Source organism: Podarcis vaucheri (assembly GCF_965113315.1).
Source record: "Podarcis vaucheri genome assembly, chromosome: 1".
Lineage (NCBI taxonomy): Eukaryota > Metazoa > Chordata > Lepidosauria > Squamata > Lacertidae > Podarcis > Podarcis vaucheri.
Window position 1 is genome coordinate 120,478,036 of NC_138759.1, and position 27,983 is coordinate 120,506,018.

General features: G+C 42.8%; 3 long non-coding RNA genes across 3 annotated transcripts in view; 1 reads left to right on the forward strand and 2 right to left on the reverse strand.

Annotated features, from left to right (window-relative positions):
• Positions 1 to 1,307: 1,307 nt before the first annotated feature.
• On the forward strand, positions 1,308 to 8,182 carry LOC309525130. Its single transcript, XR_014216058.1, has 3 exons — positions 1,308 to 2,832; positions 4,668 to 4,812; positions 7,658 to 8,182. It is a non-coding gene; the product is annotated as an uncharacterized lncRNA (long non-coding RNA).
• Positions 6,861 to 27,983, reverse strand: part of LOC309525536 — a 29,337-nt gene continuing 8,214 nt past the window's right edge. The window contains exons 2-3 of the long non-coding RNA XR_014216394.1: positions 14,243 to 14,371; positions 6,861 to 7,386 (exon numbers count right to left, since the gene is read on the reverse strand). This is a non-coding gene — a long non-coding RNA (uncharacterized lncRNA). The remainder of the gene's footprint in view (positions 7,387 to 14,242; positions 14,372 to 27,983) is intronic.
• Positions 19,625 to 27,836, reverse strand: LOC309525661. Its single transcript, XR_014216478.1, has 3 exons — positions 27,711 to 27,836; positions 27,178 to 27,248; positions 19,625 to 19,766 (listed from the first exon to the last, which is right to left on the reverse strand). It is a non-coding gene; the product is annotated as an uncharacterized lncRNA (long non-coding RNA).

A 27,983-nucleotide genomic window follows, 5' to 3' on the forward strand; every position in this document is an offset into this window, starting at 1 on the left:
GTATATCCCACTCCTACAAGGAGTTCAAGGCACCCATAGGCAATGAATCTTCCCCCTCGCCCACAGACATTTTATTCTCATAAGGACCCTGTCAGCTCAGTAGAAAGAAAGCATAGCATATAGCCCAAAACCTCTCAGTGAACTTCATGGTTGGTAGGTTGGTATTTGAACATGGTTTTCAGCACACCTAGACCAAGATTCCGGTGCCCACAACACACTGGCTGTCCGCGAAAGCTAAGCCATAATAATATGTCCTCTTGAAGGCCTTGCACACATTCCATGCTCCTGTGCCAAGCCAAAAATTCTAAACCAATAGGAAACTGAGTGGCTCCATTCTTCCTCGCTGCAGACGGTGTTCAGCTGTCATTTCCTGCAGCAAACAACTGAGGTGTGTGAATGACGGGCACATGCCCTTACACACCTATGTGCACACGCACCTGGGAGCCTTAACCGGGCAGCGCCTGCGTGACATGAATGCATGAATGTTTCAAGGTCCTGTGGTTCAAGCTCACTATCTGGCAACCTAAGACCACCTGACCCTGCAATTGTGTTTGTTTCAGGTGTTGCCCTGATGCCTCCGTAAACAACCACCTAAAGTATGAATGACAAGACACATCTTCTCCACAGCTCTCTGGTTATATGTGCACTTAAGGCCGACTCCGTTGCAATTGGTATATTTGCCAGAGGACAGGTTGATGTGTTCCACCCACAGCAAATACCTTTGCCACATCCAATGTGGAGCTGCTCCTCAACTTTCTAGGTATCTCTCGGCTTCTTTGCTCTTGCTTGCTTTCACCACAAAAAAAGCTTTCCTGGTATCAGCAAAAAAAATTGTAACATATCAGCTGTTCAGGGGAAGCCAGCTAGAGTTCACTCAGTTTCCTATGTTCCTAATTATCAATAGAAAATAAAGACTTACAGATTGATTAGAGCTAAGGCTGGAAAGTTGTGGTTACCTGGTTGTAATGTGGTTGGTTTTTCCAATACAATATGTTGTATGGAATATTAATGTGTTATATGATTCCCCCTTTCTTCCCAGGGCATACAGTTGTACCTTGGATCCCGATCCTGAACGCCTTGTGAGTTGTTGAACGTTTTGGTTCCCGAACACATTAAACCTGGAAGTGACTGTTCCGGTTTGCAAATGTTCTTTGGAACCCGAACGTCCGATGGGGCTTCCGCTGCTTCCGACTGGCTGAAGCAGCTTCCTGCAGCCAATCGGAAGACGCACTTTGGTTTCCGAACGTTTTAGAAGTCGATCAGACTTTTGGAACAGTTTCTGTTCGACTTCCGAGGTACCACTGTAATTTATTTCTGTATATGTTTTTCAATCTGAGTTGCTAGAAAACCCTTTGGGTGGAAAGTGACTAAATAATAATAATAATAATAATAATAATAATAATAATAATAATAATAATTTATTTGTTTTTATTGTGAGCTGCTTTGGGGAAGAAATGGCAGGATGCAGGGGTTGGTTTTTTTTAAAGTAATAAATACGTTTCTGTGGAAGTCATTGTTGCCAAGGATGGTCTCTCGGCAAGATGTAAGCTGTGAGTCTCTTCGGCTCACACGTGTCCTGCCATCGCTGGATTTTCAGCTGCCTGTTTATTAATGGCATGCTGGGACTCTGCCAAGCGCACTGCAAGATGTGGGCCTGCTGGGGTTCCATATTGAGCTGTAGCCGTGCCAGCAATGCTCTCCTCATCAATGTAACGATTCTTTGCCTAATGATAGGGTTGAAGCTGAAATGTTCATTTTTAAAGAGGGGGGAAAGGTGCGTAGGGAGCTGGAGCCAAATGAGGCACTCCAATCTGCCTTCTGGATACACTTTAAGAATGGTCTCTTTCATCGCTAAAGTCTTCATCTGTCAGAGGGACACAAAAAAAGCACATTTGCACATGTATTTGGCCTGAAGTGTATAATTTTGTTGGTGTATGTTGAACAGCTGTGTATCTTTCAGGCAGCAGGTGAAACAAGTTCGTAAACCAAATATACGATTCCCCCCCCCAACCTAGATTACAATCAATGCATTTTAGAATAAAACTCTGTAAAAAAACCCCGAATAGGTTTGTTCTGAATGTCAGTAATTGCAATCTGGCAGTCCAGGGTTTTAAGTACCATTCAAATCGTGGGTAGGAGTCCTGTAGCCATCTTAGCACTGTGGGATGTTTGGCTCCCACAGGAGGCAGCGATGGCGGCTGCCATCTTGGATTAGAAAGATTCAGGGAGGTAAAGGCTATCTGTGGCTATTAGTCACGATGGCTATGCTCTGCCTTCATGGTTGGAGGTAGTATGTTTCCATAGCCTCCAACATTTCTATGATGAAAACAGGGACATTCTGAACACCAGGTGCTAGAAATCATAGGAGGGGAGAGTGTTCCTGTGATTGGGTCCTGTTTTTGGACTTCTCATAGGCATCTGGTTGGTTACTATGAGAATAGGATGCTGGACTCTAATGGACCACTGGCCTGATCCTGCAGCTCCTCCCTCCATAACGTTGAGCATCTTGGTAGCACATAATAGAAGATCACTGAAACGAAGTGTGCATCTTAGGTATTCATTCTGCACTGCATGTCGGTGCTTGCTTCATGCTAGCTTAAAGCGGACCATGTCAAGCCGCAGTGAAAATGTTTGTTTTTAAAGTGTGCTAAGCTCCGTTCATTTCTTTCTCTTCCTTGCACGCAAGCTGCAAAAGGAACAGCGCACTGACAACTGGACTCGTCTCCTTCCAACGTAGAACCGCCAAAGGACTGAGTCAGCAGCACAGAGAGTGTTTTTTTGGTAAACGAAGGCCTGAGCTATTTGCCCCAGACAATGGCTTCATTTCCCCATGTAAGCAAAACCTCTGCATAGTTGCCGTTAGTTACCAGAACGCAAAGAGGTCTGTTAGCTGGGGCAGTTGTGTTACACAAGACAAGAGTATGGGAGATAATAAATCGCCACTGTTAAGCATCGCTCAGGGTCTACATTTCAGCACAGGACTGTCAGAAACCACTGACAATGCCAATACATATTTGGATTTAAGTACAGTGGTACCTCGGGTTACATACGCTTCAGGTTACAGACTCCATTAACCCAGAAATAGTGCTTCAGGTTAAGAACTTTGCTTAAGCATAAGAACAGAAATCAGGCTCTGGCAGCACAGCGGCAGCAGGGAGGCCCCATTAGCTAAAGTGGTGGTTCAGGTTAAGAACAGTTTCAGGTTAAGAACGGACCTCCGGAACGAATTAAGTACTTAACCTGAGGTACCACTGTACTCAGATACCTCCTATGTGAACCTCTCAGCGCTTCTGTGTTTACAGTACGTAGATTATTTTGTGGAAGTGGGTTTCGTTTTGGGGGTCCCTTTGAGAGCCTCGGTAGAAAATACTGAGGTATTAGACAGCACAGTAAGTGCAAGCTGAAAATCTCTAGGTCAGTGTTTCCCAACTTTGGGTCTCCAGCTGTTTTTGGACTACAACTCCCATCATTCCTAGCTAGCAGGACCAGTGGTCAGGGATGATGGGAGTTGTAGTCCAAAAACAGCTGGAGACCCAAGGTTGGAAAACACTGCTCTAGGTCGTTTCTATGCTTGTTCAAGCTTAGGAGAATTTCATGGTGCTATAGATACTTTTAGTTATCTTGATGGAGTAACATCTAGGATGTGGGGTTAGAGTTACAGAAATGCATGTGGACTATGTGGCTTGGGGCGGGGGCTGTAGCTCACTAGGAAAGCATTCAGATGGTAGCAGGTTCACCCCCCAACTGGGGATTGGACTGGGAAAGTCATCTTGTCCCCCAAAGTCAACTTTGAAGAACCCGCCTTTAAGAAACATGAAGGCTCTTCAGTCAAAACACCAATTCTCACCCACAGCCATGACGCTTTAGGCAAAACCGTAGCATATATCAATTCAGAGTAAATCAAGGCTGTCTAAACTCATGACAAATTGAAAGGAAGTGAGAGAGACAGTGTGGCACTGCATGCATATAGGGGGTAGTGAGGGAGAGTGGGTGGGCCAGTTTAAGGGAGCAGAAGTCCTTTTGTTCACTGAAGGTAGTAGATCTGGAAGAGCACACGTCGCAAGCAGGGATCTGAAGAGAAACAAGGGTCAGAAGAGGAGGCAAGGTCATGTTAAAGTGAGGGCAAGGAGTTTGGGCTGGAGACAGGAAGCCTGTGAAGGGATCTGATAACATTCAGCCACAATGAGTACATCAGCACCATTTCAACATTGACAAAAGTAGCTCTGATTGCTCCCACACATTACATGTCGGACAATTAGATTTTCCCACTTTTGTGTGTGTGTGTGTGTGTCTGTGTGTGTTTAATTAGGCGCTGCTGCAACCATTCTTGGATCTTGATGAGTGTACCTGCATGAGAGACTTGTGTCCAAACACATATATTTATACGGTTAATTTAAAAACACCAACCTGTAAGCAGTTTACAGTACATACAAAATAAATATAAAACCTTAAGGATATGCACATAGAAATCAACAGATGTTGAAAACAAGTAGGCATAATAAAATGATCAAGTACACATAAAATCAAGTTTTAAAAACAAATAGATATAATAAAATTATCTGTTTGCCTGTCCATACATTTTTTTTCTTTTTTAAGGCTGGCATCGAAAACAGTACAATGGGGGTGCTTGCCTAGTATTTATTTATTTGTGTTATTTACATTTTCAGGTGTATACTTCAAATAATCTAAAGTGAGAAGTGGCTGTTGAGTGAAAACAGAAAAAGTACTGTTTGATGTTCACCCATTCACTTATACCTTACCACAAACATTGCTTGTTTTGGTGAAACACGCAAACAAAGAATCAGGGCCTCTGTAAGTACATTTGCTTTCAATGCTTTCTATTGGTTTATGTTTTCCACCTTAACCTTTGTTTTGGCTATTATCTACCCAGTTATTTCTAACTATAACTTTTAAGGCCAAAGGGGTTTTCCATTTATGCTTAACATTTCTTCACTAAAAGCAGTTTTACTCCAGCCAATGGATCTACAGTACTTAAAAGGTTTTGCTTACCTAAATCTTTGCAGAGTTGGGGCCTAGTTACAGAGCGTTTTAAAACAGCCATTGTATCGAAATGCTGGCTTTTTTCTTATTTCTCTCTTCCTTTATAATGTGCTTATTTCCACTCTCACCCCCTGCCAAGCAAAGTCCATTCACTATTTCATGCCAGAAACCTTTTTTAAAGGAATAAAACTTTGCCAAATAAAGAGACATGCCAGACGGGAAGTGGATGGACGTGGGGTGGTTTTTTTGGGCGGGAGGGGTTTAAAATTAGCCTCCAGCCAGTCCTGAATGAAAGGAGGAAAGGGCTAAAGGAATAAACGTACACACACACACTCTCACACACTTTGTAAGGAAGCCCCCGCCATCCCATTCCTCTGTGGAGCTCCAGTTTCGCTCTTCAAAATGCTTGATTGCATTATGCTGTTGTGAACAGACAAGCTTAGCAAGTGAACAGTAAATCTAATCAGTTTGGCATAAGGGGTTTCATGGGATCAGGGCAGACAATAGGAATAGTTGTGCGAGCTTCGCTGACTTCAAGTGATTCACTAGTTTATCCATTAGAGCCAAAGTCGTAACAAAGCAACCATTAATTACTGATGTGCAGGACTCACCAATGATGGGCGGGGGTTGGGTGACCCATTCACGACAATTCGGGAAAGCCATTGTCTTAAGAGAAGCAATTAATACACGATGGTTTGTAGCGGTTCTCTTCCCTAAGCTTTTACTCTAATGGCCTTTTTGACAAAACCTAGAAAACTGTTACTGGAATATAGAACTAATCCTCATAGTTTTGGAACAAACCTTAACAGAAAGCAAATTCTAAGTTATCTTCAGTTCTTATGTTAATAATTCCCAGAGGAACTCCACGCTCCCCCTGTAAGTCCTAGCACTCAAAATCTGAGTGTTAAAAAATAATATTTTTGTTACAAGTAATTACTGGTTTGAACAGACTCTCTTAGTCTTCTTTTTAGTCTTCTCAGAATCTTGGGCACATCATAGAGTTTTCCCCACAAATAGACCAACAGTCCATTGTTGATACACAATGCACCTTGATTATTTAACGGCATGGGTGACCTGTGAACCTCTAGATGCTATTCGATGGTGGCTCTCATCATCCCTGACCATTGGTCATGCGAGTCAAGGTTGATGGCAGTTGGAGAACCCTGGGAAGTCCCAGGGTAAAATGAACACAATGGAAACCACTCCCAAATTGTCCCAGGCTACATAACATACCATGTTCCTCCCAGAATCCTGGGAACTTTAGTTTACCCCTCAGAGAGCTACAGTTCCCTTAACAAACTACAGTTTCCAGGATTCTTTGCGGAGAAGTCGTGTGCTTTAAATGTACCGTATTTTTCGCTCCATAAGACGCACCTGACCATAAGACACACCTAGTTTTTAGAGGAGGAAAACAAGAAAAAAAATATTCTGAATGAAACAGTGGATGTATGATTTTTATGGTTCATGCTGTGGCCACAGACATGTGATTTGACAGTGGGTTTGGGGTGATCCAATGCAAAAATCCTGAGGATCCATAGGCTTTTACCTCCCCCCTCCCAGGCAGCCTCCTTTATCGCTAGCGTCCCTTATCTCCCTCCTGATCACTTGCCGATCAGCTGCTTCCTTTCAACACTCCCTTCCCTCTTTTTTGCCTTAGTGTCTTTTCCTTAGCTGGAGCAGTTTTTTGCTCCTCCTTTTCTTCTAATTTCTCTCCTTATTGCTTTAGTCTTCCTGTTTTTCCCCCTTTGCAAGTTCGCTCTTTACCTCCCCCCTCCCAGGCAGCCTCCTTTATCTCTAGCGTCCCTTATCTCCTTCCCAATCGCTTGCTGATCAGCAGCTTTGTTTCGACACTCACTTCCTTCTTTCCCAAAAAAAAGCACGATCTGCTTTTTGCCCCTGGGCAATTCGGCTCCAGGGACCACACATTCGCTCCATAAGATGCACAGACATTTCCCCTTACTTTTTAGGAAGAAAAAAGTGTGTCTTATGGAGCGAAAAATACGGTATGTCCTCAGTGTTTACATCCAAGTATCTGGATTAGGAAATAGGGGTAAGTCCTGTTGGTTCATTTCTCCATTCAATAGGTGTAACGCAGAACTCTTGAAAAAGTACAAATCGATGTCATGCTCACTTTCAGATAAGTTTAGAAACAAACACAAGTTGGTTGCTTTCACGATTTATTCAGTCAGTGAATTTTGGTGAAATGTCTGCTGGAGGTTTCCTTCCTGCTGGAAGGCATTTCTTCATCATGACTGCAGCGAGCCAACACCTAAATATTTTGATGTGCTCTGTCTCCACACGCCAGGGATGGAGAAGATTCATACCCTCAGGTGGCTTTTATGTGAGGTATTTACACTGCTGCTCCTGGGTGTCTATTATCCAGTCCTGTAGTGGGTGGAAGATAACATCACAGGAGTTTAGCAATAATGTCTCTAATGAATCAAATAGTGTCATGAACCAGCAGTCTTTTAATATCAAACAGATTAACTTTCACTGAGTCACAGCCAGCCAGATCTGCAAACCACACGGACTCAGCACATTTGGGCTAATACAGGTTAAGGCCAAAATCACACATTCGTTTTCAAATGCTTTAATGATCACTCCAGAATCTGCGTCACTTAATGCCCTGACAAGGCATGCTTTTCCTGCTTTACAGTCGCTGTGTTCCTCCAACTTGTGCAGAAGACCTTCAGCCAAATTGTTGGCCCACACCCTGACTTGGAGGAGATGCGGTTGCTGACAATCTAACCCTCCCGAATTCTTCATTACCTGCCGTGCTGCATCACCATTTATTTGACCCTGGTCTCCATGAAACTGAGAGTTGTGGGTGGGTGGGTGGGAGTGGAATGCTTGTAAATATCACAGAAACCTCTCTTTGATCCTAAATGAACGTTTTAATTGAAATATTGATAGGGACACAACCCAGTTGTGCTCCAGGAAGATACCTCTGTACAGGAAGGGGGGAATGTTTCTGTTATGTACTGAAGTTCTCACCCTGGGCCAGCAGGGGGATACTGTAGATAGTTATGCAAATAAGGGATCGAAAGTGACGTTCAGTGATTGGATAGTTTTAGAAAATTGTTACAGTTACGTTGTACTGGAGCTGTATATAAGCAGGCTGACTGAACCCTTCTGTTCAGTTCTGTTCTGGCCTGTGAATAAACAAGAGCTGTTTGAAGAATCGCTGTGTCGTCTGATATGTTCACCCACAACTTAACAGTTTCTTTTTCTTCCTTCTTTCCATGAGCAACAACCTAGGCAGGCCAGTTGCATCAGAAGCGCTCCAGTAAGCTGCCACTACTCCCCTTTAGGTTTCTTCTACTCCCAGAGGGGAGCAAATTCTGGGAGAAGTGATGGGTGCAGGGTGGGGGATAGAATATCCCTCCCTCCCAGCTGCTAGTGCTCCCACTTAAGTGCTTCCGTCACCACATTCCTGTTACCTTGGCAGTCAGTGGAGAGATACACTTAATCAGGGGTCGGCAACCTAAGGGCCACAAGCAGCCTGCGGGGGTCGTTTAACCGGCCCATGAGCCACCCCCAAACCGAGCCTCCGTTCGGCGAGTCCCCGCGCACCGCACTAAACTGGTGCAGCGCAGCATGGGGACTCGCTTCTGCGGCGCCGAAAATCACGTCTGTGCCAAAAATTGCATCTGTGCAGATGCTGAAAATCGCGTCTGTGCAGACGCCAGAAAACCGTGGGCACACATGCTTATGCGCGTGCGTGATCCAGCCTACAGAGGGATCTCCGCTGGAGTGAACCGGCCCAGGTGAGGTAAACCTTGCTGACCCCTGCTCTTGATAAAAGACTGTGGCTGGAATAAGTACTCCTTTTCCTTCTTAAGAAGTGGAGATTTGCAGATGAAGCTGTCTGTAGGCACATGCTAAATGGTCCTTCACTGAGGAAGCAATGGTTTGGCTTGAATTTCTGAGCATATTTTTTTCTTCTTCTTATTGTACTGTTCTTGCAGTTTCTAGGAAATGTATAAAATCTTTTACCAAAAAGTAAAGGGGGGGGGAATATTGTTGTTGTTGTTACGAATAATTATGCTAATAGATTTCAATCGAAAACTGAGTGACTAATTTATAGACCACCTGCTTAAATGGAAATCCACTTAGCTAATTCAAGCATTTGGCGGCCATCCAACCAGGTAACTTGAAACCTTATGGGAGCAATTCATCAGGCGCTATGGTGGCTTTGCAGACTTCATTAGTTTCAGCAGAGCTTGTCCAAAGTTCGTTATTAGGAAGAGAAGTTTGCAGGGGGCAGTTTCTAGATAGTCTCCCACTTCTTGTAAGGATCCTTTCAATTATGAACTGCATATCTAACGGGAATGGATTAAAGGCGCAGCAAAGATTAAGCTTTTAGATAATTTGAGTTGGCTCATTGATATGAATACGTCATTCCATTGTTAGTCCCACACTCAGTAATTGCCTAACGCTGAACATCATTCAACATACTGGAGAGCAGCTCTGCTTGCCATCAATGCTGCTCTGATAGATCGGATTTTAAACTGTGATCATTCTACTACTGCGTTCTCCTTTTCACTTCTACATTTTGGGCTTAGACGGTAGAAACCTGTGCATGTCTCCCAAGTTTATTCAATTGTTTGACCTCATCAATGAAGAGGGGATTGTGGGATGGATGGGAAAGATTTGTTCTTTCATAAACCTAAAATCTTCCAGTATTGACCCATGTAACATTTCCCCTACTGAGGTAAGAAAGATTTTAAAGCTGTCCCTTTTAATGGAAGAATCAGCGCTGAAAAGCCATACAATGGAACTCTGTTGTAGAGAGCAGACAATAGCAGCCTGTCATTTTCTTCTTAATTTTTCCCTTGGCTGTTTGTATGTGGGGGCTTATATCTGAATGGTAAATTCAAACCATTTTCTGAAACAATAAAGAAGTTCTGACAGCACTCCATTTCTGCTTTGATTAGTTGTAATCAACACATTTGCACACCATAATGCTGATCACTTAACCAATGATGAAAGTCTGAATGAACTGGAATATATCAAGATTGTTGTGTGTATATATATTGTATACTCATTTGATAGTTACTTTCATTGCAGGTCACTGAGGCTTTGATGTAAGGTATTCATAATGAGAATAAAATATTCTATCTACATAGCCTATCTACATAGCCTAATGGTCTAATGTACCGTAATGTTGCACATGAAATACCTCCTGAAAATAAAAGATTTCAATACATTTAAAATGTGCAAATAAACCACTATAGGACAAGCAATTGGTTCAATGGTGAATGGCATTGCAATAGAGCAGCACTTAAAGTAGGCATTAACAGACAAATATGGAGAACCATTATTATTATTATTATTATTATTATTATTATTATTATTATTTACTTATACCCTGCCCATCTGGCTGCATTTCCCCAGCCACTCTGGGCAGCTCCCAACAGAATATTAAAAACACGATAAAACATCAAACATTTGAAACTTCCCAAAACAGGACTGCCTTCAGATGTTTTCTAAAAGTCAGATACAGTGAAACCTTGGTTTTCAAGTGTCTTGGAAGCTGAACGTTTGGGTTTTCGAATGCCGAAAACCTGGAAGTAATTGCTTCCGTTTTCAAACGCGCCTCAGAAGCTGAACGGCTTCTGATGTGCGATTCTCAGTTTTCTCAGTGGGATTTGTCGACCGCCCATGGTTGAATATTTCGGAAGTCAAACGGTCTTCCGGAACGGATTACGTTCAACAACCGAGGTTCCACTGTAGTTGTTTATTTCCTTGACATCTGGTGGGAGAGCATTCCACAGGGCAGGCACCACTACCAAGAAGGCCCTCTGCCTGGTTCCCTGTAACCTCACTTCTCGCAGGGAGGGAACCGCCAGAAGGCCCTCGGAGCTGAGAACATTATAGACATCAAGCAATGCATTTCACTCTCATTGCGTAACAGATCTAGACTCCAAAAAACATTATGGAAGTTCTGGTAAAATATGCAACCCACTTTTGCAACTGAAAAATACTTTGACATGTAGAAAGAGGCACAGAGTACAGAGCAGGAAACAACAACTTAGCAGACAGGGCGTATGACCTGGTTCACAGTCACAAAAGTATTTATCACATAATAGCCACATAATTATGGGCAGATCCACACCACACACTTAAAACTCCTTTGGCATGCATTGAAAGAACATGACTTTCCCCAAAGAATTCTTAGGAACTATAGTTTTCTCCTCACAGAGCTACAGTTTCCAGCACCCTTAAGAGGTTGTTTTAAAAAACAATAACAATTGAGCAGTATATAAATTTTATGAAATAAAATAAAAGCAAGCTTTACAATTCCCAGGATTCTTTGGGAGAAGTTGTGTCCTTTAAATGTGTTTGATGTGCTTTAAATGTATTGGTGAGGGTTTTGAAATACAGGCTTCCTTCTCTTGTCATCCTCAAGGTAAAAGACCCTTGGACAGTTAAGTCCAGTCAAAGGTGACTATGGGGTTGTGGCGCTCATCTCATTTTCAGACCGAGAGAACCGGCGTTTCTCCACAGTCAGCTTTCTGGGTCATGTGGCCAGCATGACAAAACCGCTTCTGGCACAACGCAACACTGTGAGGGAAACCAGAGTGCACGGAAATGCCATTTACCTTCCTGCCATAGCGGTACCTATTTAACTACTTGCACTGGCATGCTTTTGAACCACTAAGTTGGCAGGAGCTGGGACAGAGCAACAGGAGCTCACCCCATCCAGGGATTTGAACCATCAATCTTCTGATCGATAAGCCCAAGAGGCTCAGTGGTTAACTTTAGAAGCCCTAAACAGCCTTGGCCCAATATACCTGAAGGAGCGTCTCCACCCCATCATTCTGCCTGGACACCGAGGTCCAGCGCCGAGGGCCTTCTGGCTGTTCCCTCACTGTGAGAAGCTAAGCTACCGGGAACCAGGCAGAGGGCCTTCTCGGTAGTGGCACCCGCCCTGTGGAACGCCCTCCCATCAGATGTCAAAGCGATAAACAACTACCTGACATTTAGAAGACACTGAAGGCAAGTTTTTAATGTGTGACATTTAATGTATTTTTAATCTTTGTTGGAAGCCGCCCAGAGTGGCTGGGGAAACCCAGCCAGATGGGCAGGGTACAAATAATAAATTATTATTCCTATTACTGTCTAGACCATAGCGCCACCTGCATCACCCTCAGCAGCACCAGAGGCAGGGAGGAGGCGCGGACAAAGACAAGAAAGAGCTTCTCCCCTTTATTCCCTTCACACACCCCCAATGGTGGCAGTGACAGAAAAAGGAAGAATTGGAAGGCCTCCTGGGCTGTGGATGTATCCACACTCAGTCCTCAGTGTGACGACTGATGAGTGGAAATATAATATAGGAAGAGAAGAAAAATCAGCTACTGAGTTAACCACACTGCCAGCATTATCTTGTTTAAAAAACATATTTTGCTCAGCCTAACTTCAAAAAGGAAGGAGTTTCTGGGCCATTTATAAAGATCTGATTCCCAAACTTCCTGAGTAAGCACAGTACTGGAAACGGTGTCCCATTTGGATTTAAAGTTACTTCCTGCCTGTTCTTCTAGCCCTAATAAAGCAGAAATCTATTTTTGACAACACTTTGTTGACAGCTTCATCATGGTTGTATCAAGTCTGAGTGTGGTCTGATTTCTTAAATTGCTAACAAAACAACAGCAAACCTGAACTGGAAGCAACCAACCTGCAGTTATTCCCCTGACTGACTAGATTACTGCACGAGTCAAAAGAGGTTTTTTCCACTGGCTGACTAGAACATATGCCTAGATAAATACTGAACAGCTCAAGGTAATTGCCGCAGTAACTAACATGTTTTCACTACACTGCTCATTTAAGGATTGTGCAACCACAACTGATGATCACATGAGCTGATATGCAACTACTTTACTGTCTAAATAGCTTAATATTTTTATTGGAAAATGTTTGAAATCACAAGGCACTGAAACAAAGTGCTTGGTTCCAGGAAATGCAGTTGCATGCATGAGAGATCTGGGCTGGCAACAAGAATAAAGGTAAAGGGACCCCTGACCATTGGGTCCAGTCGTGACTGACTCTGGGGTTGCGGTGCTCATCTTGCTTTACTGGCCGAGGGAGCCGGCGTACAGCTTCCGGGTCATGTGGCCATCATGACTAAGCCGCTTCTGACGAACCAGAGCAGCGCACGGAAACGCCACTTACCTTCCCGCCGGAGTGGTACCTATTTATCTACTTGCACTTTGACGTGCTTTCGAACTGCTAGGTTGGCAGGAGCAGGGACCGAGCAACGGGAGCTCACCCCGTCACGGGGATTCGAACTGCCGACCTTCTGATTGGCAAGTCCTAGGCTCTGTGGTTTAACCCACAGCGCCACCCGCGTCCCAGGATAGCTTGTTGCAATAGTGTGTCCTTGTTTTCATCAGAGAAATGTAGGAGGGTATGTTCACCCCATTCACTTGGTGTCCATGATGAGATCATAATAAGCTGTCTGGACGACAGGTTCTGAAGGCAAGGAAGAGGTCATTTCGGGATTCTGGAGAAATGAATAAGAACTATAAGGGTTAATAAGCCACCACAACTGAAAACGTCTTCACTGTAAACCAGGGAACAAGTTGCTCTTGTAAACATCCTATGCTAATTGTCACTTTGATTGTTCTTGAGAACTTTTTTTAACATACATGCCTCACAGAGTTTATAAATTATTATCTTCCCTATTTACACTGCTGCTAGTAGATAAACTCTTTGAAAATAAATGGAAGGGAAGTGGCGGTGGTATTTATTGTGGCTGGCATAAGATAAACACTGAAAAATGCTATAAAGGGGAGAGAGCCCTTGGCTTTATGTAACAGTCACACTGCTGTTTATATAAATGCCCAAAAAGGAGAGAAGGGAAGCAGTTGTTTCCTGCATGTAACGTCATTTTGTCATCTGCCCAACCATTTTATAAAATGATTGGAAACCTTTATTTGGTTTCCCTGGTTGGGGGGTGGAACGCTGAAACAAAATTCTTTGGGTGTTTTTGTGAGACCCATTCCCTCACTATTTGATTTGATTTCTACTTCTGACAAATCCACAGCCGTGAGCCTGTGAACAGGTGAACGAAAGGCTTGTCTTCATGGTTTTCCGCCTCCTGAAACCATATTGCAGCCAGCCTTTCTTCACGCTCGCTGCTCTGGTGAAAGGAAGTTGTGATAGCACAGTGTTTATATTTTGATACACAGCAGGAACAACAATGGTCACGATAAAAAGGCAAGAGGCAGCAACAACATACCCTCCAACATCTCTCCGATGAAAATAGAGACGTCCTATTCCATACTCTCCAACATTACTCCGATGAAAATTGGGACGTCCTAAGGAAAAGTGGGACATTCCAGGATCAAATCAGAAACTGAGACGGCCTCTGTAAATTTGGAAAATAGGGACACTTGGAGGGTCTGCAAAAAACAGCTATTGGAAAATGTGGTGAAAGACGGAGGACAAAAAGTGGGTGCTCCCAGATATTAACAATGGAAATCATCATCATCATCATCATCCCACTCATCTGGCTGGGTTTCCCCAGCCACTCTGTGTGGCTCCCAACAGAATATTAAAAACACGATAAAACATCAAACATTAAAAACTTCAGATGTGTCATGAAGGGCTCCACTGGGTTCCTTCAGATATTTTTTATTCTTGAAATGAGGCAACCTGCTACAGCTGCATGAGCCCACAGAAGAAAGGCAGCATGGTATAAGGAGGCAAAGGCATCTATCGATCAATCAATCAATCAATCAATCAATCAGTCAGTCAATCATTCTCTGATGCTTTCAGTCAAGGCCACCCTTGGGCAGAGTAAGACAGCCACAGGTTCCCCATCCCTGAATTAAACCAAAGTCTCATTTGACTTAACCAGAAACGATATCCTTCCTTCCCTCCCCCCCCCAAGTGACACACAGACAGATGGCAACTGGATGCAACAATATGGTGCCTTCTCTGTAATCTTATATGAGAAGTGACTACTTCTTGTTGCTCAGTTCAAAGGCCATCCCTGATTTCAATACTCAGATGGCTTTCAAAGAGGATTAGACAAATTTGGGGAGGATAAGTTTATCGGTTGGGACGCGGGTGGCGCTGTGGGTTAAACCACAGAGCCTAGGACTTGCCGAACAGAAGGTCGGCGGTTCGAATCCCCGCAATGGGGTGAGCTCCCGTTGCTCGGTCCCTGCTCCTGCCAACCTAGCAGTTTGAAAGCAAGTCAAAGTGCAAGTAGATAAATAGGTACCGCTCCAGCGGGAAGGTAAACGGCGTTTCCATGGGCTGCTCTGGTTTGCCAGAAGTGGCTTAGTCATGCTGGCCACATGACCCGGGAAGCGGTATGCCGGCTCCCTCGGCCAGTAAAGCGAGATGAGCGCCACAACCCCAGAGTCAGTCACGACTGGACCTAATGGTCAGGGGTCCCTTTACCTTTACCTTTAAGTCTTTCAGTGGCTACTCCCCTTGATGACCATGGTCAGAGGCAATATGCTTCTGAGTACCAGTTGCTTAAAACCGAAGGAGAAGAAAGTGCCATTCCCACAGACATCTGGTTGGCCACTGCAAGGATACAGAAAACTAGATGGGCCACTGTCCTGATTTATATTTTCTTATACGTTTAATGCCATTTTTTTTTTAAAAAAATGCCACTTCGTTGCTCTGTGTGCCTGAGAATGTTTTAAATTAAAGTATACATTGGTGTGATTTTTTTCCCCCTTTTAGATTGAATAAACCACTCACGATGATCATATTTTCCAGTTTTCGGGCCTCTCCATTTGCTTTTAAGCTCTCGCTTGCCAGAAAAGTAGGTGGAGCAGGAATTTGCCAAAATAAGCCTTGATTAATTTAACTGTGGGGCATGGCTAATGCTTCGAAACTCTGGAATTTTTGAGTGGAAAGAAACAAACTTCCGTGTGAACGCCTTATATTTGGACTGAGAGTCACAGCTCACACTTTGAGTCCATTTTTCATTTTGCAGTAGGCAAAAGTTGCGGCTGCATTCCTTTACCCATAGCTGTCAACTTTTCCCTTTTCTTGAGAGGAATCCTATTCGGAATAATGGAATTTCCCTCAAAAAAAGGGAAACGTTGACAGCTATGCCTTTACCAGCTCTTCCGTTCAGCTCATTAGAACAGAGAATTAACGCCCGAGCCCTCATTTCTTTCAGTAGCTTTGCACTAGATCTTAATCCAACCAACACGGTAGTTATGTAGAAGGACCATCATAGGAAAAGCATGGGAATATGTCTGAGGAGCATTGAGAACAGCCCTGCTGCAGCAGATCAATGTTTGCTGAACTAAGCCTGGGAATTAGAACTGGCGGCTAACTGGACAGCTAGCAAGAGATGTGCAAATGTCAGACTGTGGTACATTTTATAAAAGCTCTTCTGGAACGGCATACTGCTTTTCCAAAGAAACAAGCCAGCTTCCCAATAACAGACTAAACAGGGAAAAGGAGAAATGGAAGATGGCGGGAAGAGATGTGATTCCTTTTTATTTTCAGAAAGGTTACAGTAAGTCAACAGGAACGATAAATGCAATTTTTTGGGAAGGGTAAGATTCACATGCATTTCTGTTTCTTTAGAGACTGTCAACATGGGGAGGCAGCAATGCAGCTAATCATTCAAGTCTAAACTGTATAAGGTTTTGTAATAATAATAAATTTTATCTTCAACAAGAAGAGGTAGAAATGAATTACTTGGCCACAGTACCTTTGGGTCGGATATGTGTATTTTCTAGAGGCAGCTGATCTTGAACGTGAATCAAACTAAATCAAAGGAAGCAAATCGTTCCTTTCCATTATCAGAATGTTTCTGCTCCCGGCAAGAGGCACTTGTGTGATTTCCGCCTCAAAACAACATGGCCATCCATAACTGAGTCCTATGCACCTTGATGGGGAAGAGGAGCTAGGAGGAGGAGATTGGAAGCAGCAGCTTCCATTTTAGAATTAACCATGGTTTGTTGTTACATATGACAAGGATAACCATGGTTAGTTTGAATGAGCCATGGTCAGAAACAATGGCTCCTCCCTGGCTTGTTTCAATAAACCATAGGAAGTAGCCAAATGACCACTCCTTCTCCCTATCCCACATCAGCTTTAATACATGCCTGGGATAATAACAGGTATGAGTGATGGACACTTTCTAAAATAATTTTGGTTCACAAGACTAGAGCTATTAAGAATCACCACCACAGCATTTTAAGTAGCATCTCATGGACTGCACTGAATACAGTATCCCTCACAAGCAATGGAATGGTGACTGCATTTCTTTCTAATTCCATGTAAACCATACAACACGATCCTGCTAAGTAGATTAGAGGTTTGATGTATTGGACTCCATGTAGTTTGCCTTTAATATTCAGTCATTATTGCTCTTTGAAAAGCAAAGAATTACCTCTCTGTGCGCTAATGCTGGTTTTATCTGGGATTAAGACCTATTTTAAGATTAGATTTGGTTTAATTGCATTGAACCAAAACATAGTCTTGGACACAGGGAACTGAAACTTCTGATTAAACGCCTGTCTGGGATGCTCATAAAGCAAAAGTAAACTTAACAGGCTGTGTGGAGATGGCCGGTAATGATTGCAGGAAAAAATGTCCCCTTTTTTGCAGCTGATTGGATTAAAGAGATCCTGCGATATTTATCACAAGTTCTGAGAAACAGAAGCACCCATCACAGTAAGAGAGAGCCAAAGTCTGCATACACACCCTACTTTTAAAGCACAATTAAAACACCTTCCCCACCCACAGAAGTTCTAGGAACTGTGGTTTAGCTGCTGCTTTTTTTCTGGGGGGAACGCAGGGGTACGCATACCCCTAAACATTTTGTGAATCTTAAGCTTGGCCTCACTGAGGGGCAGTATTTCAATATGAGAATAGAAAATGAGAGTACCCCTAAACATTTTTTTTAGGAAAAAAGCACTGAGTTTAGCCATTACAGAGCCACAGTTCCCAGCACACTTATCAAACTATAGCTTTTAGGATTCTTTGTGGGGATTGCTTCAAATGTATAGTATGTATGCAGTCTACATGTCTGCCTTTTCAACAGCCTACCTAACTCCATATCTTTGTTTCCTTGTAATTCGTGGCTGTGAACTTCATTGCCTCCTTCTCACTGGGCTCCTTCAGCTGTAGCGGGCAGCTGTGAGAAGAAAGCTTCTTCTTCTTCTTTGGTGATCACTTGTAGCCAAGTAAGATTGTCTTCCATGAACACAGTCTTAACAGTGAGTCCATAAGTGACTGTGGAGGCCAATTCTGGATCCACACGTCCTTCCACAGTGTGGACATAGGTTTCCAAGCGGGAGTTGATCACGGTGTGGATTTGCCAAGCGTGCCTTCCTCTTAGCAGATTTCTCCCTTTCGTCAAGAGTTCGAGCATCTTTAAAACCCATGACACCTTTGGTAAAGGCTGTTCTCCAACTGGAGCACTCACAGGTCAGTGTTTCCTAGTTGTCAGTGTTTATACTACATTTTTTAAGATTTGCCTTGAGAGAGTCTTTAAAACTCTTTTGTTGACCACCAGCATTACGCCTTCCATTTTAAAATTCGGAATAGAGTAGTTGCTTTGGAAGGCTATAATCAGGCATCTGAACAACATGACCTGTCCAATGAAGCTGATGTTGAAGAATTATTGCTTTGACACTGGTGATCTTTGCTTCTTTCAGTACACTGGCATTAGTTCGCCTGTCTTCCCAAGTGATGTGTAAAATTTTTCAGAGACACTGTGAGAAAGAAGCACATCTGCCAGGAACAGGTGGGATGCTGGGACAGAGCCAGCCTCCCAACACCAACATTGCCAGTATGTTATCTACCTCTATCTTTGCTTAATGAAATATTTATAGTGTGCACTTTCATAAAACTACAGCAAGACAGTGTACAGCATACAAAATCACAGTAAGGTTAATCAAAACATCTGTAAAAGTATCAGTAAAAACTGGTTGGTAAAAAATAAAATAAAATTCACACTGCAAAGTCCTGTCTGAATAACCCAGTTTGTAGGAGTTAAAGTTCTGTATATCTCATAGTAAATGACTTTCCCCTCAGTTTCTGTAATGCATTTTGTAAGTATACAAAAAAACAAAAAACAAAAACCAACCAACAACAATCAGTTCTATAATTTTGGTGGGGTTTTTTACACCACAACCCATGTCTTTGTTGAGGAGCACAACATTGCAAATCTGCAGGAATGCCAGACAGTGCCAAGCGAATCCAGACACTCAAAAACAGTTTGTTGGCATCTAAAGAAAACCATTCTAAGATACTGTCAGACCTTAAAGCTGTTTGATTGCTTTCTGGAAAAAGGTGGGGCGGCTTATATCCCAGCTAACCAAACCGCAAGGTGAGACATGGAGAGCAAATGTTTACCTGGAAGGTATGCATAATATGCGCTAAGTAGTCATAAGAGATCCAGAATACTGAGTAATATATACTGAGTGTGAATTAAGTTTTGCAGAGGAGGACTCATTCAGTAATGCAGAATGCTTGACAAGTCTTGACCTGTGTCTTGTTCTGTATTCTTTCGGATAGTACTAGCTTAAAACCAATTATTTCCCACAACATTTTATTGTATTTCTTCAATGAAAGAATATAAACCAAATGAACTCCAAAGCATTGCCATTAATGAAAACTGATGTCCATAAAATTAGCCATCATATAAACTTACATACAGAAAAGAGGTTCTTCTGGCAAGATCTGTGTTGACTTGAAAAACACTGATTATTGAGATTATAATATCTCAATAAATGTGAGTTCATCATCAGACACATCATACTTGTTCAGGCAATCTGCCCATCAAATCAAAATTAGATAGAATTAAAATTAAACAGTAGAATATTCAGGCAGAAAAGAAACTGCACTGGGAACAGGAAGAAGATCTTTCATCTGCTAAAATAAGGGAAATAGGGCAATTTGATGAAAAACATGTTTTCAGACAGTCAGACATTACACACAGAGGGCTTGCCTTCCAAAATAAGCTGAGCTGTCAACATCTGATGCTCTTGAGATAAGGGAGGACTTATTTGCCCTCATGCCTAGGAAATGAAGGGAGGCAATAGATGTAGCCATTGTACTCTGAGTGAAGCAGACACACTGTGTTGTTAGGTGAGATGATAAACAGTCCCATTTTAGCAGAGGGAATGAGGAAAGGATTTAGAGCACAGTGGTGTGTTTATATGACCAAAGTTTCTCCAGAGGCTCCCTTTAGTTAGATTTTCTCACGACCTATTCTCCCTGTGTCTCACGACCTTTCCCCACAAATGGCAGCCATTTTAGAGGCAATCTGTGTAGACTTCCAGCCACAGGTGACATGCACTGAGACAGCTGCAGGACTGCACATGTCTCTCTCTCTCTCTCTCTCTCTCTCTCTCTCTCACGCACACACACACACACACAGAGAGACAGAATTCAAACAATAGTTTGATTTTTGGTATGCTACAGTGATCCCTTTCACCCCAACCTGCAGGTGAATGCGAGCCATCTCTCATTGTATGATCCTAGAAAGCTACATAGTGTAGGTAAAGGTAAAGGATCCCTGGATGGTTAAGTCCAGTCAAAGGTGACTATAGGGTTGCTGCGCTCATCTTGCTTTCAGGCTAAGGGAGGTGGTGCTGTGGTCTAAACCACTGAGCCTCTTGGGCTTGCCGATCGGAAGGTCAGCAGTTTGAATCCCCGCGACAGCGTGAGCTCCCGTTGTTCTGTCCCAGCTCCTGACAACGTAGCAATTTGAAAGCACACCAGTGCAAGTAGATAAATAGGTACCGCTGCGGCCGGAAGGTAAACAACATTTCCATGCGCTCTGGTTTCCGTGACGGTGTCCTGTTGCACCAGAAGTTGTTGAGTCATGCTGGCCACATGACCAGGAAATCTGTCTGTGGACGAACGCTGGCTCCCTTGGCCTGAAAGCAAGGTGAGTGCCGCAACCCCATAGTCGCCTTTGACTGGACTTAACCTTCCAGAGGTCCTTTACCTTATACCTTTACATAGTGTAGAATTGTGTGGCAAGTCATATAAAGGAGGCATTGACTGGATATGACAGGCCTATGTGATTAGGCTCCACGTACCTGATTCAGGTATTTACAGATCCTCCAAGTATCCCTATTTTCCAGGGATAATCCAGGATGTACAGAAGCCATCCCAAGTTTCTGATTGATCCTGGAATATTCCACTTTTCCTTAGGACGTATGTATTTTCATCGGAGAAACGTTGGAGGGTATGGAGTTATGTGACCCCCCCAAGTCAAGGAGATAAGTAACTACAGTGGTACCTTGGGTTACAGACGCTTCAGGTTATAGGCTCCGCTAATCTGGAAGTAGTACCTCAGGTTAAGAACTTTGTTTCAGGATGAGAACAGAAATTGTGCGGCAGCAGCGGGAGGCCCCATTAGTTAAAGTGGTACCTCACGTTAAGAACAGTTTCAGGTTAAGATTCGGCCGGATCAGCAATGTAAATATGCTTTAAAAGATACACATAATTTAAAAGAACATGACCTCCAAACCATTTACTACTGTACTTTAACAAGGCAAGGGATCCGTCTCAGGAGTCTTAGATTAATGACAAGCCATGTCTCTCTTTTAGAAGGAAGACGTGTGTTGGTTTCCGAATTTGCTCATCCCCTCTCGAATAGAAATTTCTGCGTTAACAGCACAGCATTTATATGACTTCTGAGAACACCCGGGTTCCTTTGATGGCCACGGGTAATGCATCAATAGATCAGAAAGACAGAAATGGGAAAAGGAAGGGAAATATCGGTAGATCTGCTCTTTTCTGTGATAACTTAATGTAGTCTTCAACTATGTAGGCACACAGGGACATTGATTTCCATCTAATTCTAGAGAGGAGCAAAAGACAGGAAGAAGAGTCAGGTTGCCTCCAGATGGTTGTTTTATTGTGGGTGTATTCTGCAATATAATCTTGACACAATAATAGTGCATTAGTAGTGGATTTGTTATACTTCAGTTTGTTCTGTTATGCTTCCCAAATGCTGTCCGGAAGGGCTATGGTGCAACAAAAGCAGGACAAAAATAAACCACCGGAACACTTGTGGTATAAAATGTTGTGGGATTTCATCAGGAGGTTGTGGGATATGCACTGGTTAGAAATGAAGCAGTGTGGCTTCTGACGCGTGGGTGGGTTCCCACGAGGCAAGACACAGTGATAACAGCAAGAACCTCTATTGAACGAACAGAACTGGACAACAGGGGCAAAGCAACTGCTTATATACATTTCTGAAGGCCTAGGCCACTCCCACTCCCAATGCCATTGGCTGTCTAAACTTCCAAGCTGCGAATCATGACTCAGAGATTAAGGGCCAATGGCAGAGGCCCAAATCCTGAAATGTTCTGTGATTGGAAGTCATGTATAGAATCAGAACACAGGGGCTCAGAATCCTTAGTCCAGACGCAAGCTCAGGCAAACACAGACCACTGAATACAGAATAGCTTCCTGGATAGCTCATTTGGTTGGTGTGTGGTGCTGATAATGCCAAGGTTGTAACATGATCGATCCCCTTATGAGACAGTTGCATATTCCTGCATTGCAGATCCAGATCCTCAGGGTCCCTTCCAACTCTACCATTGTATGATTCTATGACCAACTCAAAAGAGAGAACAGCAAGGGCCTCAAAGTTGCCCACCAAGAGTTAGCACCTGGAGAGCAGAGAGGCCTTTAAACCATCCTCTAGATTCAGTGGTGATTATGTTTTATAAACGGTGAATAAGAATTGCGTCAAAAACAAGAAAATGTGAACCAGTAACTTTTGTGTGCTTACATGTTAAGGTCCCTCTAATGAAAGGTGGTGGTGCTTGCATAATCAAATTGTTTTGTTTATTTAATCCATTCAGTCTAAGGAAGGGCAACAACCATTTAAAGGTGAATTCACTACCACCACCTGTTATTGCCTTAGAGATGCTAAAACATACAAGATAAGTAGAAAATAAGTTGCCTGTATCCAAAGCATCATGGTGATCTACTGCACAGGGTATGATAGCTTACGTTGATGGACCTGTTTGCGGAACATTCACCCCTGATTCCTTTGCACAAAGTTTGACGGGCGGTCAGATTACACTGGCTACTTATTGAGTATGCGTTCTTATTTGTTCATGGAGAGATTATATGATGTGTCAAGCAAGTATCATCCCACTCCCTCCAGTGAATTTCGCATTCCCTATCATAAAAAGTGTGGGTTTTTTGTGGGGAGGGGAAGGGGGAATTAGTTTGTTGAGCAATAGCACCAAATCCACTCTAATCGCACAACCTGAACGTGCCAGTACAGTGGTACCTCGGGTTACATACGCTTCAGGTTACATACACTTCAGGTTACAGACTCCACTAACCCAGAAATAGTGCTTCAGGTTAAGAACTTTGCTTCAGGATGGAATTGATTCAGAAATTTGGTCGGGTGGCGGGTTTTAAGTTGAACAAACAAAAAACTAAGGTGTTAGGGAAAAATTTGACGGCTATTGAAACAGAGGGGTTTCAGAAGGAAACAGAACTAAACATTGTTAAAAAAGTGAAATACCTGGGGGTCAATCTGTCTTCTAAGAATTTGAATCTATTTAAAGATAATTATGAAAAATGCTGGTCAGAGGTTAAAAAAGATTTTGAAATTTGGTCAAGATTGAAATTATCCTTGTTAGGCCGAATTGCAGTTATAAAAATGAACGTTTTGCCAAAAATGTTGTTTTTGTTTCAAGCCTTGCAGGTCGTGGACAGAGTGGAATGTTTTGGAAAGTGGCAGAGGGATATTTCTAGGTTTGTCTGGCAGGGCAAAAAGCCCCGAATAAAGTTTAAAATACTAACTGATGCAAAGGAGAGAGGGGGGTTTGCCCTGCCGGACTTAAGGTTATATTATGAAGCTGCGGCCTTCTGCTGGATGAAAGATTGGATCTTATTGGAAAACACTAATGTCCTAGATCTGGAAGGCTTCAATAATTCGTTAGGTTGGCATGCGTATTTGTGGTATGACAAGGGGAAAACATATGGAATGTTCAAAAACCATATTGTCAGGAAAGCAATATATATGGTCTGGGAAAAATACAAAGACTTATTGGAAAGTAAAACTCCGAGGTGGATCTCACCAATAGAGGCCAAAGCTCGGAAAACAGCCAATATGGAGGCACATTGGCCGAAATATTGGGAAATAATAGAAAACATTGGAGGTAATTGGAGGTTGCAGAGCTTTGAAAAACTAAAGGATAAGGTGCAAAATTGGCTACACTATGCCCAAATTAATGAGGTTTTTAAGCTAGATAAAAAAATAGGATTCCAGGTGGAAAAATCGAAACTTGAGACAGAGTTGCTAGAACCAAAGACCAAGGTATTATCGAGAATGTACAACTTGCTGCTTAAATGGAACACTCAGGATGAGACAGTTAAGTCAGCCATGATAAAATGGGCTCAAGACATTGGTTACAATATTATGTCTGAAGACTGGGAAAGGTTATGGACCACCGGTATGAAATTTACGGCATGTAATGCCTTGAAAGAAAACATTATGAAAATGGTTTACCGGTGGTACATGACCCCAGTCAAGCTTGCTAAGATATACCATTTGTCTGACAATAAATGTTGGAAATGTAAGGAGGCTGAAGGGACATTCTTTCACCTCTGGTGGACTTGCCCAAGATTGAAGGCCTTTTGGGAAATGATTTATAACGAGTTAAAAAAGGTGTTCAAGTACACCTTTCCCAAGAAACCAGAGGCCTTTCTTCTGGGCATTGTCGGCCAGAAGGTGTTAAAAAAGGATAGAACTTTTTTTATGTATGCTACAACAGCAGCAAGAATCCTTATCGCTAAGCACTGGAAGACCCAAGATTTGCCCACACTGGAGGACTGGCAGACGCAATTGATGAACTACATGGAACTGGCCGAGATGACTGCAAGGATCCGAGACTTGGGAGAAGAGGCAATGGAGGAGGATTGGAAAAAATTTAAAGACTATTTGCAGAAGTATCATAAGTTGTATGAAACATAAGACGTCGTATGATTTGGAATGATAGCCCCAGCAATGAAATTTAATTATTTATGAAATTGATAACACTCTTGAAAGAATCAAAGTTTAAACGGGTAAAAAGGATATTATGCTAATATTTTCAGAGTATTTGGAGAATAAGAGATTTAAACTTAAATTGCAACTGAAAATATAAAGAAACATACGAAATAAGGGTATAATTTGCTGATAATTTTATTATCAAGAATGCATCCATGTGGGAGATGTGGGGAAGTCCAATGGAAATTTGAAATAAGTGGTTGAAATGGTTGAGATTTTCTGTTTTCTTTTTCTTTCTTTCCTTTGTTTTGCCTTTCTTTTTGCTCTCTTTGTAATTTTGAAAAAATGTAATAAAAATTATTATAAAAAAAAAAAAGAACTTTGCTTCAGGATGAGAACAGAAATCGTGCTCTGGCGGCGCTGCGGCAGCAGGAGGCCCCATTAGCTAAAGTGGTGCTTCAGGTTAAGAACAGTTTCAGGTTAAGTACGGACCTCCAGAACAAATTAAGTACTTAACCCGAGGTACCACTGAATGTGCCCTTGGAGTAAATAATGAATCCTCTTCAGGTATTCCTCTCATCGCGAAGGACCTTTCATACTGGACATTTGAACCAATAGGGAACTCCAGCTCGCTTCTGATACACGGGATGGAATAGAATGGAGCTGAAACACCACTTCAACTCCATCCTCCGAAATATTAAAATATGGGATATATAAGTGGGGGGGGAGGGGGGACAGGGGGAAAAGAGCTAGAAAAATAAGATGTGAGGCCTGCTGGAGGTTTTCTTTTGAACAGCTCCACTTTCACCACCTGGGGGGCAAACAGGTGCCCACAGTAGATGGCCTCTAAGTGCTCTACTGATGGAGCAGCCTTTGCACAGCTGCGACTATCCTATCTGGCAGGGGTCTGCTTTTCAACTCATGATGCTGATGAAGCCACACACATTTTACCCAGCTGCTACTCCCCACAAAGGCTGCTCTGAGGAACAAAACACCACCAGCCTCTTTTCTCCCTTTCTTCCCCAAACCTTTCCCAGCTCGTAGGGGGTTCTGTCCGCTGTGCCGTATAAAAGAACTTGTTGTTCCAACCATTCCGTTCTCCCCCCGCCCTGTTTTCAGCCCAGCCGTAAATATTCTCTTCAGATTGTTCGCCATGCGCTTAACCCACATAAACGAGTCACTTTCCCTCAGTCCCATTTGTTGTCAAAAGCAAGAAGAACAAAGCACTCGGCTTTTCTTTTGTCCAAATCATAACAATAATAATAATAAAAAAAAGATTCAGAACAGAGGTGGTGTTTTTTTTATGTGTGTCTTTTAGCATTTACATGACAATACCTCTTAAGGAAATGGGTATATTTGTATGTTACAATGTGCTCCACTATTTAGAGCAATTTGCATGAAAGTATTCTTATGGTCCTGAGCACAGGCAAAGCTCATGTCTTTCAGGCTCTGCAACTAGAAGAAACTGTGGATACCTTTGTTAAGTCTGATCTCTTTCTCTCTCTCATATACAGTGGTACCTTGGATTACAGGTGCTTCAGGTTACAGACGCTTCAGGTTACAGACTCTGCTAACCCAGAAATAGTACCTCGGGTTAAGAACTTTGCTTCAGGATGAGAACAGAAATCGTGCTCCGGCGGCGTGGCGGCAGCAGGAGGCCCCATCAGCTAAAGTGGTGCTTCAGGTTAAGAACAGTTTCAGGTTAAGAACGGACCTCTGGAACGAATTAAGTTCTTAACCCGAGGTACCACTGTATAGATCAGGGCAGGCAAGGTTGTGGTCCTCCAGACTACAATTCCCATCATCCTTAAGTATTGGCCATGCTGACCAGGGCTAATGGGAATTGGAATCACAGGTTCCCCAACCCTGATATAGATAGATGGAAAGATAGATATTGATAGAATCTGGTGATGCCTTTTAATTTTAATCTTCATTTTTATGCCTTTATCTGGTGATATCTGTTAGTTTTCTTTGTACTTTTTATTAATCTGGCAGTGTCTTTTATTTTTTAATCTTTATTTTTGTGTGTGTTTGTTTCTTTTTACCTCATCGCTTTTCTGCAAATCCATCCAATGCTATTGTCTCTCCACTAGCCAAGTAAGAATCCCCCCCCCCACCGCCATTGCTACAGTGAACAGCATATAGAAATATTAGATTTCCACGCTCCACGGGCAAGTGACACGATTTGACACTGCTGTGTTGCCACTTACTTGGTGCCAACGTCCTTTGTAGTCCAAACATTTTGGGGGAGGGGAGAACAATTATAATGTCACTCCAGGACCTGTCAGGATGGATCATGGCAATGACTTGTTTTAACAAACGGGAACAAAAACATAAAACTCCTCAGTAGAGTTTTGTATTTTCCTGCCATTAGCGGCTACTTTGTGAATAATACATATCTGAACACCTGGGCTTTGCAGCCATGATTTAGTTATTTATAAGCAGCGGCTTTCATTACATTTTGAAGACATCTCCATTTATAACAATTGGAAATGACAAAGGACGACTGAACTATAGGAGCACATCCAAGGCTTTGGGTTGTAAACCGCTAGAGCTTTCTGAGCAGACAGGATATCCAGTAAATCTAATCTAGGGCAATGTTGGGAATCAGACATCCACCATGTACCTTTGAGGAATTGTGCCTTTTCTAAGGTTACCCAGCACACATAATTGGATCATGGCTTACTACGTTATGAGCTGCCTCGAGTTTAACGTCAAGTAATTTGCTGCATTACAATACAACCTGCGTTTGGCCATTTTCTTTGCTTCTGATGCAGAATGTTGGTCTCGCATTCCCACTCAGGTTCTCTGTCTGTCGCCCAAATATATATAGCTTCACTTTTCACAAAGGCTTATGGTAGGCAACAGTTAAAAGGATGGAGTCTCATAATGATGCTGTCATACAGCTGAGACCCAGATCAGCTGTCCCCCAACAAGCCCAAACCTGCCACTGTGTTTGCTACCACCACCTCCCTCCCCAGGGGCGCCGACTTATAAAAAATATTGGGGGAGCCCG